The sequence below is a fragment of the Mauremys reevesii genome, linkage group 7, assembly GCF_016161935.1.
Source record: "Mauremys reevesii isolate NIE-2019 linkage group 7, ASM1616193v1, whole genome shotgun sequence".
In the NCBI taxonomy this organism is placed as follows: Eukaryota; Metazoa; Chordata; order Testudines; family Geoemydidae; genus Mauremys; species Mauremys reevesii.
Window position 1 is genome coordinate 27,949,289 of NC_052629.1, and position 15,570 is coordinate 27,964,858.

Genomic DNA, 15,570 nt, shown 5'->3' on the forward strand with positions numbered 1-15,570 from the left:
ACCAGATCAGTGGGCCCAGATAATCTCCACACAAGAATATTAAAGGAACTGGCACATGGAATTGCAAGCCCAATAGCAAGGATTTTTAATGACTTGGGGTCATATCCTCTGACTGGAGAATTGCTAATATAGTGCCTATTTTTAAGGAGGGGAAAAAAGTGATCCAAGCCACTATGGGCCTGTTAGTTTGACCTCAATTATATGCAAGGTCTTGGAACAAATTTTGAAAGGGAAAGTAGTTAAATACATACCGGCAAATGGTAATTGGGATAAAATACAACATGGTTTTACAAAAGATAAATGTGCTAGACCGACCTGATCTTCTTTAAGAAGATACCTGACTTTTCTGACAAAGGAAATGCAGTAGATCTAATCTACCTGGATTTCAGTAAGGCATTTGATATAGTTCCACATGGGAAATTATTAGTTAAATTGGAGAAGATGGGGATTAATTCAAGAATTGAAAGATGGATAAGGAACTGAGTAAAGAGGAGACTACAACTGGTCATACTGAAAGCTGAACTGTCAGGCTGGAGGAAGTTTATCAGTGGAGTTCCTCAGGGATTGGTCTTGGGACCAGTCTTATTTAACATTTTTATTAACGATCATGGCACAAAAGAAATTGTGAAAACAATTATTTAAAATTTTTTGCCATGAAAACAAATTAGTATTTTTTAACCACCTCTGGTAATAAAACTTAACATTTCTAAAATACTATTAGATCCTTGGATGAAATTTTAAAGTATAAATTATTAGTTAGTTATCGTGCAATTTCTTAAAGAAGTTGATTTTGTACTCTTATACTCATTCAGATAGAATGTCTTCCTGAATGATTATTTAAACACTTTCTAAAGTTTCAGGAGGTAAGAGGAGAGCAAAACTTGTTAATATTTTGACTAAGGTTTTTCTCAGAACATTGCAACGCTATAAAAAAAACAATGCAATTGATATCCAGCCAATGTGATCACAGAGACAGCTTTCTGAAACACATACTCTTCTTCTGTGGCAGGAAGTTAGTAAATTACCTAACAGGAAAATTATTCCCATCTCATATAACAACGATGTGGGCAAATAAAATAAAAAAATAAAATAAAATAAGTTTTCTGGCAAATATACAATTCAAAACTCCAGCCAGAATAAATATCAAAAGGTACGGCCTGATGTATTTAAAAATAAGACAGAAGACATTGTGGACGTCTCAAACCATGAACTCCAGTACTGAAAGTGAGATCAAATTCTTTCATAAGTTAATAAAGCAGAAAGATTGCCAAACGATAAGGTGGATCAAAAGGTCCAAAGACTAGTAATATACTCCAGTGATTCTCAAATGCTCTGTGAAAATATCATTACATAGCAAGCTGAAAAGACATCCCCTGGTGCAAAAATGAAAATCTCTGATATTTAACTATTTCCTTCATTTCACAGTTAGGTGGAATGCAGCTTCTATTAACAGTTTCTTGGCTGCACAGGGGTCTTTCCTGTCGAAACAAAGAGAAGGAGACACCATAGACTAATAGATACTCATTCTCAGTGAAGCTTAGTAGAGGTTGGGGGTTCTCCTTATTCATATCTGACTTTCAGAAATGAATGAATGAAGTATCTGCCAGCACCTCAGGTATAATGGCATAGATCATAAAAATCCACCAAAACTTACACCATGTTCTTTGTGCCCACGCCGCCAATAAATCTTAATCCACCTCAGACACAAACAAACAAGTGTGTTACCCCCACCCTCAGGCTAGGGCCACAAGTATCACAGCAGCAGTAGGTCTTGAGGAGGGATTTGAAGGAGCAGAGAGTAGCACCTTCCAGCTTTCTGTACTGATTTCAGGAATAAGCATCTGTGAGCTCAGCGGCCCAACACCTTGGTGTCAAGGTCATTTGCTGCTCCTCCTTCAGATTTGTCCTCACCACTTCCTTTTACAGTGATGCCTACAAGGCATCAGCATCTTAGTTTATACTCATTTATATAAGGGCTGAATTGTGGCCCAACCCTCGTAGGGTTCCCTTTCACGGCCTCCCTGCATCTCCACTGCAGGCATGGAGCGGTAAGCTGGGGCTGTACACCTACTACTCCCATGCAGATGAACAGGGATTGCTAAAGCAGGATAGGGAATGGACACAGCATCGAATCACTGCCTCCACTAGGCTGGCCAGCATAACTGAACCAGTGCAAGGGTTAGTAGTCTGGTACTGCTAGGGCCAAGAGTCAATTGCAAATTCTATGGAGCAAGGGGAGAACAGAGAAGAAATTGTCCCTCTGTGGGTACTTCCTGGGCTCCTGCTGGGGCAGCACAGCTATGAGCTACCCTTTTACATAGGCTTGTGCCTAAAAACATAACCCTTATGTATTTCTATTAAAAAAACTCCCTTGCTTTTTAATGCTAAGTTATGCACTGACATTGTGCACACTTCCATTGTGAACTGATTATTGTTACCCTTGTCCTCCCTTGCTGCTCCACATCTACTATTTGTCATACCTGTTTAGTCTTTTCTTAAATTACACTGTAAGATCTTAGAGACATGAACTATTTCTACCTTTGTGTTTCTGCAATGCCTGGAATAATAGGGGCCCGATCATAATTTAGGCTCTGAAATGCAAACACAATGGAAATGATAAATAAATACAATTAATACCAATCAAATATTACCACACTACACCAGTCATGTTAGGTTCAATCCATGAAATTCAGATCTGGAGCCAAATCTCCCCACGGTTCAGTCATGTTTGGGTCAGAGTTCTTGGTTACAGTTCATCTTTATTAGGAACTACTTTTTAAATACTGATGTGAGAGAGAGGCCCTGAACCAAAACCCTTGATCCAAACAGCCCTGAACTTTGGGGATGTTTGGATCTGGAGCGGAACTTCATAGCTCAGGCCCATTTCCAAATGAATTAGACACAAATTGACTCCCCTGTGCAGGCATGTGGTCCAAATTACAATGTAGCCCTGAATACTTCCTGCTGCTCTGAGCCTTCACATTTGCTTCTGCCATCGCCACTAATACATTATTATGAGATTATTGGGACCTGCCTGTATGGAGGTGGTGTGGCTGTATTGGTTCTGATGTATGAAGCAGCTTGAATTTCACGGGGGCTTGATAATGAGTTTCTTGACACATTTTAAGTCTGGATTAAAAATGGGTTCAGTGAGTGAATGACAGATTGAGTTTTGTTTGGAGGCTTTTTATTCACTCTTTATTATGAGCCTAACAGACCAATGAGCTTGCGAACTTAAAGCTTGTGAACCCAGAGGGACTTGTTTGCTAGGTCTTAGCTTGTTGTGATAGAGCCGGCTGTAGCTCTCACATATAAATCTCCATGAATCCAGTTTTAAAAATACATATCTTTGATTGTTCCCCCTTGAACAAGTAATAATAAACTGAGATGAATGTGTCTATTTACAGAAGCCTACATCTGTAAAATAAAAAAGAGTTGTCTCTACTGTGCCAAGAAAGCAAATTCTGCTTTGTGAGAGACTGCTGTTTCAAGCAGAGTCTGATCATGAAAAAAAATCTGACTTTGTTACAAAAGTCAATTAAAGTTACAGTTGCATCTTGGAGAAAGAGCTTGTGATAATTACAGGAGAGACAGATGAATAATTGTTTTTCTCCATATTTTGTCCTGGTGGCTGATAGCAGATTAATCACTTCCCACTGCCTCTTCCTCTGCAAAGTTTTAGTCACATAAATTGCTGAGTAGCCAGTTGCTATCGCATTAAATATAGTCAATAACTCCTGTCTACTTGCAATGTTTGTACTTTGAAGATGATAAAGACAGTCCTGTTTAACCATTGACTTTTAAACTCGGATCAAGATGGACATGGTTGAGAGGTAAATTTCTTCATCATATATTTTCACTGTAGGTAAATATGATGAAAAATGCAACGCACTGATTTGCACTCTGACTTTCACTTCGTCATAGCTTTGGTCTCAATATAATGCCAACGTTTAGTGCAAATACCGCATGCAATCCTTGGAGAATGTGAAATATAAAGCAATGTTTGAAGTATTTGCAAAGGATTGTAGATATCTAATGTCAAATTAAACACAGATAGTCTTTTTCTTTTTAAACACAATGAGGAACATGGCTAAGGATTAGATTCTACAACCCTTAGTCTTATGGAATCATACTGAACTCATGCATGTGATCTCACTGAAGTCGGTGGAACTTGAATAAGTAGGAATTATCTAGTGAGAGCGAGAATTCCAAAATCAGGCCTTAAAAAAGAACATGGTATAAGTGTTGGAACTATATCTTAAATGAAAAACACCACATGAATCAAGATACATTTATTTACAGTTCAACCATTAAAAAGTAAATATAATTGATATGAACTCTTTCTGATCTTTTGATGTTCTCTGTGTGTATGCTCTATATCCTAATTCTTGCCTGCAATTTGATACGCACTATCAATTTTATCATATTTTGGGATCTTATTGACAAATCAAACATAATGCTGGGAACTGCGAAGTATCTACCTATGGAATTTATTCTCTATCTGACAGTACATGATAGAGAATATCATGGACTCTTGAAAATCTGCCATGTGAGTCAAAGACCTGGATTACAGGAAGCACCCTTTCACTTTGTTATCCGTCTATTCTTTGCTTATCTTTAGTAGCAGATAAATGGATTTTAACTGTATAACATGGACATCTGAATCCTCACAGAACACGAATCCAGGACAATGAGATCAGACATCAACAAGATGTGTACATGAGAATGCGCAGACAACTGGCTGATGCAGCATTAGAGACAAACTGGGCTTTGAAAAAAATCAGTTTCCAATCCACTGATGCACATTTTCAAGTTTTGTCAGGAGTAAGAAGGTTGAGAGATGTCATGATACAGAAGACTGGCCACCAGCCTAGAAACCAGGACCTCCTGAGTTCCAACCCCGCTCCACTGTTGCCTGGCAGCATGGCCTTTGGTAAGTCACTTAGGCCTTATTTACACTACTCAGTTTTGTCAACACAAGTCAGCTTTCATCGACAAAGCAGTGGAGGTGTACACACTGAAATGCTCCTCCTGCCGACGTGACTCCCCTGCTATGCCAACATAATAAATGTCCTTAGATAAGAGATGTAGGACTTATGTCAGTGTAGTTAGGGCGATGCAGTGTCTGTGTAGACACCGCGTTCCTTACATCAGCTGTTGGCGGTCATTCTGGAGCAGGAGCCATGAAATTGACAAGAAAGCCAGCTCCCAGCTCCCCAGCCAGTCTGCTGCTGGGTCTCCACTCCAAGCTGGGCTGCCACCCAGGCTGCCAGCTTGGGATGCTGCCCAGCTCCCCACTGGAAGCCCTACTGCCTCCCAGGGTCCCGGCTCCCCACTGGGAACATGGCAGCTGACTGGACTCTGAGTGTGGATCTCCCTGCTGGAGGCGAGAAGCTCCCACTGGCTGACCTCCCACCCCCACTACCAGTGGGGAGCTGCACAGAGCTGAGAGCCCTGGCTCTCAGTCCCCCACACTGCCCCTCTTCAGTTGGTGGAAGGGCTCCTGGTGAGGATGCACACCACTGATGGAAGAACGGTGGTGTGGACATCAGCCACCACAGTAATTAATTGACAGATCACAGCATTGGCTATTGCTTTGGCTCTCTCTGGTTCAGTAGAAATGTACGTGAGAGTAAATTAAAATTTATAATCCAAACAAGACTGTTTCCTTGTAACTGAATTTGTGATCACTGTATTTGTTCTTTGGCTGTGTCACACTGGGTCTGGAGTGGCTCATGACTGTGAGTGCCTACCAAAGGGCAAACTGTCAAAAACATTGCATACACCCCAAGCTGGTGGTAAGTTTTATAATTAGATTTCACCAAGCCAGTGACAAATGTGAACTCCTGGTTCACTGTATCAGTCTCACCATGGAATCACAGACAGTGCCCTTCGACTCTCCAGTCTATCTTGCCAGCCGGGCAAACTAGACTTAGTAAAAAATGGTCACTTTACAACAAAAATCATACAATATTCAGGTTTCTTCCAGTCCCAAGAGACCAGTCACTTAACCCAAATCAATTGGTACCCTATATCTTACATCTAAGACAATGCCAAGCCTGTAATAAACTATCTAAAGGTTTATTCACTAGGAAAAGAAATAAGAGTTATTTACAAGTTAAAGTAAGTAAACATATAATAAATGAATTGCAATCTAAATCCTAAGAGTGACAGAGTTGTAGTGATCTGTCAATTCAAAGTGTCTTTCAGGGCAGACTCTGGATGTAACCCTTGGAGAACTCTGGCTTCAGTTTAGCGTCTTTGGTCCTGTGAGAGTTCAAATAGCAAAGAGATGGAAAATTGTATTATATTTTTGTTTTATTTCCTTTATTCATCTTCAAATCCATAAGATACGCTTCCTTGCACATAGCATTTCCAACATGCCATATGGCCATTAACTAATCCTTTGTACTGCAATGTTCCTTGATGGCCCATCTGATTTTGACAGTTCTTCTGGATGGGCAGAGGAAAAACACTCTTCCCATCCAAGTTCACAAGTTTAGAGCAAATATTTTCAAACGTTATAAAGCAAAACTTACATATTTCCTTATATCATGGAATACGGACATTACAAATAAAATTAATGCACGCAACAACTTACAAACATTCTATAGAGTGAAACACTAAATACATTCTTATAAGACTAACACCTATTTTGAGCAACACTAACACAACTGCAATGGTCTAGGCTCCTGCTATGAATTTGTCAGTTCTTACCTAATGTCTGAGGCCTTAGCAAAAGCTGGCACTTGGCCTGCCAGCATCACAGTGTGCTCCTAAGAATCTCCCAATCTAAGTGAACGGTAAAGGGTAATTTTCACTCTCTTGATTCGGAAATTGTAGCAACAGGAGCTGAACCCATTGTTGGTTAACAGAGAATCATTAATTCAGTTCAAATAAAGAAAGGCCACACCTTCATGCAGACCAACTGCAGACAACTTTCTCCTCAGCAGCACAACTCAGGAAGAAACAGTGATAACAGAGAGTGACTGTTTATGTGCTGCTCCTTAAAAACTGCAGAGCTCCCAAGGAGGGAGACAGTGCCCTGGAGAAGGCACTCCTTGCCTCCGTGTCCCAAGGAGGAGTGCCACCTGTGTTAAGTCCCCTCTAGTTGCATAAAAGCAAAGGAGGTGATCTGGGCCCATGTGAGTTCAGTGTGCATCGATCAAGGATGAATTTAATCCACAGAATGTCAGACTACATTTTAACAGGTGCAGATGGCTTTTTAGAAGGATAAAAGCATTAGCATTATTATATTTTAATTCCATCCTCCCCATTAACCTTCATATAGGCTCTTTATATATTTGTAGTTTATAAATATTTCCGGGACATTACAACCGGTCTTTAAATGTTCTCTCTGAGGATTCTGGGAGGGGAATGGAACAAAGATTCCAAAGATAACGAGACAAGCTGCTATTCACTCCAAAACCATGCTTGAGGACTGTGAAGCTACACAAGTGCATTCATCAGGGAAAACAAACCACTGAACACAAAAAGCATAGCGCTCAGCTTCAGTTCTGCTAGGCAGAGCAGACCCACTCTTCACCTGCTCATTATAATGACATTTTCAGTGTAGGCTGACTCTCTGCCATTGATCTTTGTTAAAACAGCTCCATTGCCCTTACTGCAGTTTTTAGACATTTATAGGTGAAGAAACATGCTGGTGAAAAGCTGCTAAAACTTTGTAGATTTTTAGAGCCGCAGTTAGTTAAGTTACATCAGAATCTGTAGAACTTTAAAAGTATTTACTTAACTTTCTTTTACTCACGTAGGACATTGGGGTTGGCCATGTTTGAAAACTACATTAAACAAAGCCTCTTTAGCTACTCAGAATTAGCCCAGAACTGCAAGACACTGTTAATACATCTTAAATAATCAGCCTGGAGGTGCTAGCAAAAAATTCCTTTTTCTGAGGTTTGCTATGCATTTTTTATATGAATGAGAGGCTTCATTTTTTGCTTAGTTTGCAGTTTCGCTATAGCTCGTGGTCAAGACTCCTATAATCATGCCCATATTTATTTCAATGCAGAACTCCTCCTACCTCCCTCGTTACTCCACTCGCCCTCTAAATAAGCAAAAGGGCAAGATCCCTCCCCATCACTCAAGAGAACGTTAGGAGTGAACCTAGTCCTGTGATGGCTGAGGATCAGGGCAAGGTTTCTAGACTCGCAAAGTAATCTTTAACAATCTCAGTCCAGAAAACGCCACTGTTTCTGCCATTAGATGCATAAACAGCTTCCCTTTGTGTGTGCATTTGAGTGCAGACTTTGACTTTACAGTTGCAGACATAATAAGATGTAGCCCCACTTTCTGCATTACTTTAAAACACTTCATGAATATTCTCTCAGTGAAGTATATTGCTGTTTTCACACCAGGGATGCATGGTAGGGAATGACATTATCAATATACTGTATCATTCTAGAATTTAATCATAAATATAACTATGTCAAACTCATTCATATTTCTTCCTTGATGCTTCTTCATATTGATATAAATGGTGGTGTTTTATTTAACAATAACTCAATTAGTAAGGCTGATTTTTACCTGAGATGTTTAGTAGAATGACATTTTGGCTCCCAGTGGAAGGTTCCACTTTGTGCTTGAGTGTTTTCTATCAATCTTCCCCTTGTCCCTTTGATCTCATCCTCTTTTTTGTCCTTCCCAGGGGGAAGCATCCATTCTGAGTAGCTAATAAAAAAAAATCCTGGAATGCAGAGTCCTCTTCACTTGACAATCATTGGAAGGGATACAGAGACTGTAATCTGTTATTCTGTTTAGAATAATACTTTGCTGTTCCTTCTGTGGGTTATTATACCAATCCAGAGAAAAAATTGGGGCTTCCCTGCAGACTTCATTATCTCATCCTTTCTCCCCACCCCAATTCCTTTTTTATTTTTATTTTTCTCTACACCATAGACTTGTGGAAATTAGAGATAAAAAAGCCCTGTTACAGTGTATACTTTGCTCCCTGCCAACAGTTTCCTATAGGGTATTGTCAAGTGCTTTTCCCAGTGAGGTTTCCACAAGATCTCTTAGGAAATAGGTCCACATTTTGGTTCCAAATGTCTGTTTTTACTGGATTACGTGTTTTATTTCATCTTTTTCACTTAATTCTTTACACAACATGTTTCTTAGTAACGGTAAGTCCAGGAACATTTGCGCAGCTCTTTTCCCCAATTGTCATATGTTTTGATTTAACAAAAGTAAAAGCCACAGTTGAATGTTCATACACTCTCAAGCCTCTTGAACAAACTGTTCTCAGATACTCAAGAAGAGATGAACTGTGACAAGTCAAATTTAAGGCCCCTCTTTGTTTGGCCCTATGTCAATGTATCTTGTATTTATGGTCCCCTATACTGATTAATGGATGAACCCTTGGTCCAGTCCCCTTCAGTTTTAAGGAGGATGAGCGTTCCAGTGGTTGCAGAAAATCTAGGAGGAGAATGGATGTTATTATTTTGCTGAGTCATTGACCCTCAGTAAGACCCAAGACTCCTTCTGCCTCCATATCACAGCAGATAGAAAACGAGTTCTGCAGCATTTCTTTGTAAACCAGGTACTGCATCTAGAATGAGTTTCCCTGGGTTAATAATTTGCTGTTTCCAGACTAATCTTCTTACCACACAAGAATATTAAGCTTTAATGTCACTATTTTTCATATTCTACTTTTAGATAATGAAAAGCAAAGTCATGCTTGTGATGGTTCTCAGGGTACCCAGGTCTGCGAGTCACTTTGTTACTCCTGCCTCCAGAATGAGGGAGTCTTGCTTGTCATAACGGAATGTTAGCTCCCTAACACCAGTAGCCTTTCAGCCACTCAAGCCCTCTCCTCCAGGCTTTGCCAGCACTGTCATTGCCTGACAAGTTAACAAGAGGTGCACTCCAGTCCCTAATACCCTTGAATTGTTCCCCTATGATACCTAGCTGCTGCACTGCCTACTCACAGAAATCCCAGCTCCTCTGCCTCCAAAGAAGCAGTGTATCCCAGTTTACCAGTTTTACCTTAAAATCACGGCTCTGGGATAAGCACACAGCACTTGTAATGAAACAAAAGAAGGAATAGCGATTCCCTTAGAAACAAGAGAGAGTGATGGAAACAAATGCTTACAATACAAAACAAAATAATAAAATGCAAACTAGGGCCTGTACTTATTAATAGTTAACTTTCCTATCTAATAAAGTAGGGTTTCTCTCCAAAGTTCAGTCCATTGTAGAGCTGGCAGGCTTCATAGGAGCTAGGATCCAATCTTCCATGAAAAACACTTTGCTCAACAAAATGACTCCTCAGTAAACGGATCCAGAGTGCTCTGTACTACTGAGACAGTCTTATCTTTTTTCATAGGCAGGGTGATCGCTGTCTATTATAATGGTCCTTTTAAAAAAACAACAGAACAACCCTCCAATAGGTTTAAATTGTTTGCAGTTGGTCTTTGGTGGTTTTCCATTAACAGTTCTGTGATGAGGCAGCAACTCCTCCTGCGCAAATAAGCCATCACCAAGGAGCATCAGTCCTTGGTGACTCCTTTTAACCTTAAGGCCATAAGGCAGTGGTGGGCAAACTACAGCCCGTGGGCCAGATCCGGCCTGTGGGATTGCCACCCCCCATGGTGCTGTGGGCCCCGTGCTGCTCCCAGAAGTGGCCGGCACCACTTCTCTGTGGTCCCTCGGGGGGGCTGGGGTGGGGAGAGGGCTTCGTGCACGGCCCTTGCCTGCAGGCACCACCCCCCACAGCTCCCATGGCCGGGAATGGTGAACTGCAGCCAATGGGAGCTTCAGAGGAGGTACCCACAGGCGAGGGCAGCGCGTGGAGCCCTCTTCCCCCCACCCCTCAGCGACCGCAGGGATGTGGTGCTGGCCACTTCTGGGAGTGGTGCTGGTGCTGGGCCAGGGCAGGCAGGGAGCCTGTCTTAGCCCTGCTGTGTGGCGCTGCTACCCCGGATCTGATCCACGTAAGCGGTGCCAGGCCGGAGCCTGCACCCCAGCCCCAACTGAACCCAACCCCCTGCCCTGAGCTCCCTGCCACACCCCTCCTGCACCTCAACCCCATGCCCTGAGCCCCCTCCCACACCCCAACCCTCTGCCTTGAGCCCCCTGCCACATCCCACATCCCTCCTGAACCCCAACCCCCTGCCCTGAGCCCCCTCGTACACCCTGCACACCAACCCCTTGCCCCAAGCCCCTTCCTGCACACCGTACCCCATCCCACACCCTGCACTCCCTCCCGCACCCCAAGCCCCTGTTTCAGCCCTACATTCATGACCCTGCATGCAATTTCCCCGCCCAGAAGTGGCCCTCAGGCCAAAAAGTTTGCCCACCGCTGTGCTAAACTGTCAAGGAGCAACATGGTACAACTGGCATATAACCTTAGGCATCTGAATTATATGACGATCCTGATAAAATATATCAGACAAGTGACAGGAGACTAGGGAGTTTAATGATGATCTGATAATCCATGACACTCTCTCTACAAACCCTTCTGTTAAATCTGGGGCAATGTTTGTGCCTCTGTTTGCCTTGTTGAACAATCCCTGAATGTTCATGCACAGTGTGATCATAAGCTTCGCACTATTAATTCCTCAGGGCTATTTCACGCTCCTTACCTACTTGACAATTAAGTGTACACAGGCTCTAACGGTCTTTTCCTGCAGGCTGTGGAAATGACATAAGAAATTACAGATGGCATGTTATACAGTCAAATAATACAATAGCAATTTAAATGTTTTTTTCTCAGAGCAGCTTTAATTCTTGGTTGCAAGAAGTAAATACATAATATCTCTGATACTCGCCCTGCCTCGGTCAAAAAATACCATGAAACCCAATTGTACACAACAAATCAGGATAGACAGTTTCACTTGAGCTGTTTTCTCTACAAACATAAACTGTTCTACTGACAAACAACACTGAGATTGGATCCCATTAGCTTTCACAAGCGAATCAGGACAAGCTGGATCTTCTCCTTCTGGCCAGATTCCCCATGGTGCTGCTATAGTTGTGTGGGGCTGAGGGAGGGTGCAAGTAGCCATTCCCAACTTCAGTTTTCTGCACAAGGGCCAGGGACATCACAATTCCTGTACTTGGTGTGGGAGTGTAGAGACTGCTCTCTCCAGACTTCCCCAAAGCCACAAATCAACTAGGCTCTGTCTACTAGTTCTGCACAGGCCCACGTGGCTGGCTAGGTGTACAGGAGAGGAGGCCAGATGGCACAGAGGGATGGTGCTGCCCACATGCTTCCCATTTGTGCTGGGGAGAGTGGGGGGAGATTGTACACCTACAGTGGAATTACACTGGCTGTGCAAGGGGGCCTCCATATCCAGGGAGATGAAGAGAGGATTAGCCCCCGGTGAAGCTATGAAAATAAAAATTAACTAATGGGGTGGTGAGGGCATTTACTGACATGGTTAAGCATCACCAACATTGTAAGTAGTTTGTTCCCATCAAAAGTAAATTCCTCCACTTTTTCCAGATTTACACAGAACCTCAGCAGAACTAAGAGCCCAACCTGCTTTCATAAACACTTGATTGGACAAAGCAAATACTTCACAGCCACTTATGTGAGTGAAGGCCATGGCTGTTTACAGAGTAGTATCCTGTGGGACTGACTTTCACAGACTGAAGTAATTCAAAGATACCATTACTAGTATCACATTGATTTAATATCCCATTCCCTTCTCTATGTCTCCTGGGACTGGTAAATTCAGCCCAAGTTCACAAACTGCCATGTACAATTCCAGACAATGGACTTGATCTCAGTTAGCACAGTTCTTATCACCCTGAATTTGTCTTACCGTTGGAATTACTGAGCACATTTTACACAAATGTTATTTACATCCGCTCCTTACCTCTGACCTTATGTCACCTGCTCAAATCAACAGCAATTTAGCCACAGACTGAAGGTCTTTTCCTGCCTGCAATCTCCCCTCTTTGTTTACTTTATATAAGTAGTATTAGTCACCAGGGTCTTTGGTAAAGAAACAAGTCAGTCCCTAGCACTTATTCCAGGTAAAGCAAAGACTGCAGGAATGGGCTAAAAATCTGGGACATGATAAATTTTTACATGACAGGACAGTTCACATTAATGTGGAAATGTTAACAGTTTATGTGCACAGCAAAAGAAAAGACCCGTGAAAGGCCAGGAAGAGAAGACTGACCATTAATGGAAGTGGAAAAACTTAACGTCAGGAGAAACGATTCAGGGTATTTGTTTTATAAAAGGAACTAAATAATCTTGTATACTTCCTGGTTGTGAAAATGTAAGAAAATAGCTGCAGAACTGTCTCTTTAAATGACAACAATGAAGAACAGCCCCCCCGCTCCCCCGTTGACCAGTGTTCTTAAAGCATTGCTTTGTTTTTTTTAAATTTAATCTTTATTAATTTTCAAGAAACATAGTCTCACAAAAAGACCCAACAACAGAGAAATCAAGTATGGCTGTATTATTTGGATGAAAGAGTGATCCGCAAAATAAGAGCCATAACTAGAGCTGAATAAAATAATTTTATGAAAACTTTTTCAGCGGAAAATGCAGACTTGGCAACACCAAATAGTTCTATGAATTTGTGTTGATTTTTGGTGAATTGTTTTGGTAAAAATAAACCAACCAATAAACAAAACAAAAAAACTCTAAAACAAAATCTAAAATTCAAAATGTTACATTTTGACATTTTCTAAACATAATGTTTTGCTTTTTCAATTCAAAACTACTTATTGCTTAGAAATTTTATTTTAAAAAATTTAAAATGCTCAAAAGTGCTCAAAATTTAAACGAAGTGTTTCATTTTAGGTCAAACAAAACATTTTGCCGAAAATAAAAAAAAAAAAGATTTTCAATTCTATCTGAAACTGTTTTTTTCCACCCTAGAATTTCCAGTGATCAAAAATAAAATAAAATAATTTTGAAAAATCCAGTATTCGTTCATCTCTAGCTGTAACACATCAAGACAGGAGAACCACTCCAGGATACAGCAAGTATGTATTGTAAAAATTAATAAAAATACACATCATGGGGAATCATAATCAATTATAAACTAGACCTACCAAAGAAGGAGAACAAGACAAACAAAATATAGGTAACCAAGACAATGAGACATGTGAAACCAAATTTCTGAGAATGTTAAACAGAAAAGGTAGCACAATATCAAGACAGAAGGGAATAAATGTAAACTGTAGCTAAAATTACCAGTGATACAAATTAGCAGTACAATACAGCAACAGCATAAAAATGCTCAAACAGAAACGATCAACATATAGTCAAGAGATTTGTAACTGTCATGCAACTCTAGCTATGAACTAATCTCCTCCAATGTAAGCTAAATCCCACTTACAAAAATTACTTTTCAGGATAAAAACTCACTCAGTATGAGGAACAGCATGCAGTGTGTGAAAAAGAGCTAAAAGGACAGTATCAGGGTTTGGTTTCATTCTCTCAGCTAATAGCATTTAAATTGATGTTACATCATTTTAAATAACATGCTAATATTAAACATTAATTATAAATTCCCAGGCCAGATCTTCAGCTGTCATAAACTGACATAGTCAATGGAGCTATGGTGATTTACACCAGCTGAGCACCTGGATCGTCAATTTTAACCAATGTATTTTGCCACCTTTTGCTTTTTAATATTTTAGTTAGCTTTAAATTATTTATGATGTTTGTGCTATTAGATTCGATCTGTTTGTGTATTGTCCACCCACTTCAACTGAGTGTATCCTGATGCTCTGTCAATAAAAATATTATTATTTTAAATGATGGAAGATGGGTTTGATACTTTTGAGTTGAAAAATATTTTAGCATCTTCCCCACCATCTTTCCATCATCATGTCCAGAAATTCTTATACTTCACTCTCTCTTTAAAAAAAACAACCAAAAAACCATTCTATTTGTTTTAGTTAACAATATACAAAAATCCCACGGTGATCAGTAATGCCACATATGAAAATGCTATGAAAAAAGTGAATGGAAAAATGAAATGAAGTTAAACTTAAAATTCCAAATCCTATCTTCTGTGGCTTCTTCTGAGGAAAAGGCATAGAGAACCTCTTCCCTGCATTATCTACAGGGAAGACTGTTTCCAGCACTTGCTAGTAGAGATGGCTGACCCTTTTATCATGTCCCCATGGGGTTTAGACCCTCGTATTCCTGTGACTACTGACACCACTAACTTATGCAGATACATTTTAATATTACTTTGTCCTTACTGCCCCCTAAACCTTGCCATTTATTCACATGTTGTACAGTGTCAAAATCCTACACTGTGAGCTCTTTAAGAAGAACTGTCTTTGCTTTTGGGTTTGTACAGAGACTGGTACATTGGTGCTCTGATTCCTGATTGGGATCCTTAGGCACTATCTCAGTAGAACACTAATAAATAAATAATCTCCATATTCTCAGGCTGTTCGGTGGCGTCCCGACTTGTGATATAATTTAGAGCAGCTTCAGAGTACCCATCCCTATGGCATCAGAGCACTGGTTTGAAATGGGAAACTGAGCTGGCCAGCTTGGAAAGAGTAACATAACTAATAAATAATCATAATGGTGATGAATAAAGATGAGTTAGAGACCGGGCATCTGAT

General features: G+C 40.7%; 1 long non-coding RNA gene across 1 annotated transcript in view; it reads right to left on the reverse strand.

The window, feature by feature from the left end:
- Positions 1-2,537: 2,537 nt before the first annotated feature.
- The window catches only part of LOC120369396, a 40,639-nt gene continuing 27,606 nt past the window's right edge, over positions 2,538-15,570 (reverse strand). The window contains exon 3 of the long non-coding RNA XR_005583146.1: positions 2,538-2,591. This is a non-coding gene — a long non-coding RNA (uncharacterized LOC120369396). The remainder of the gene's footprint in view (positions 2,592-15,570) is intronic.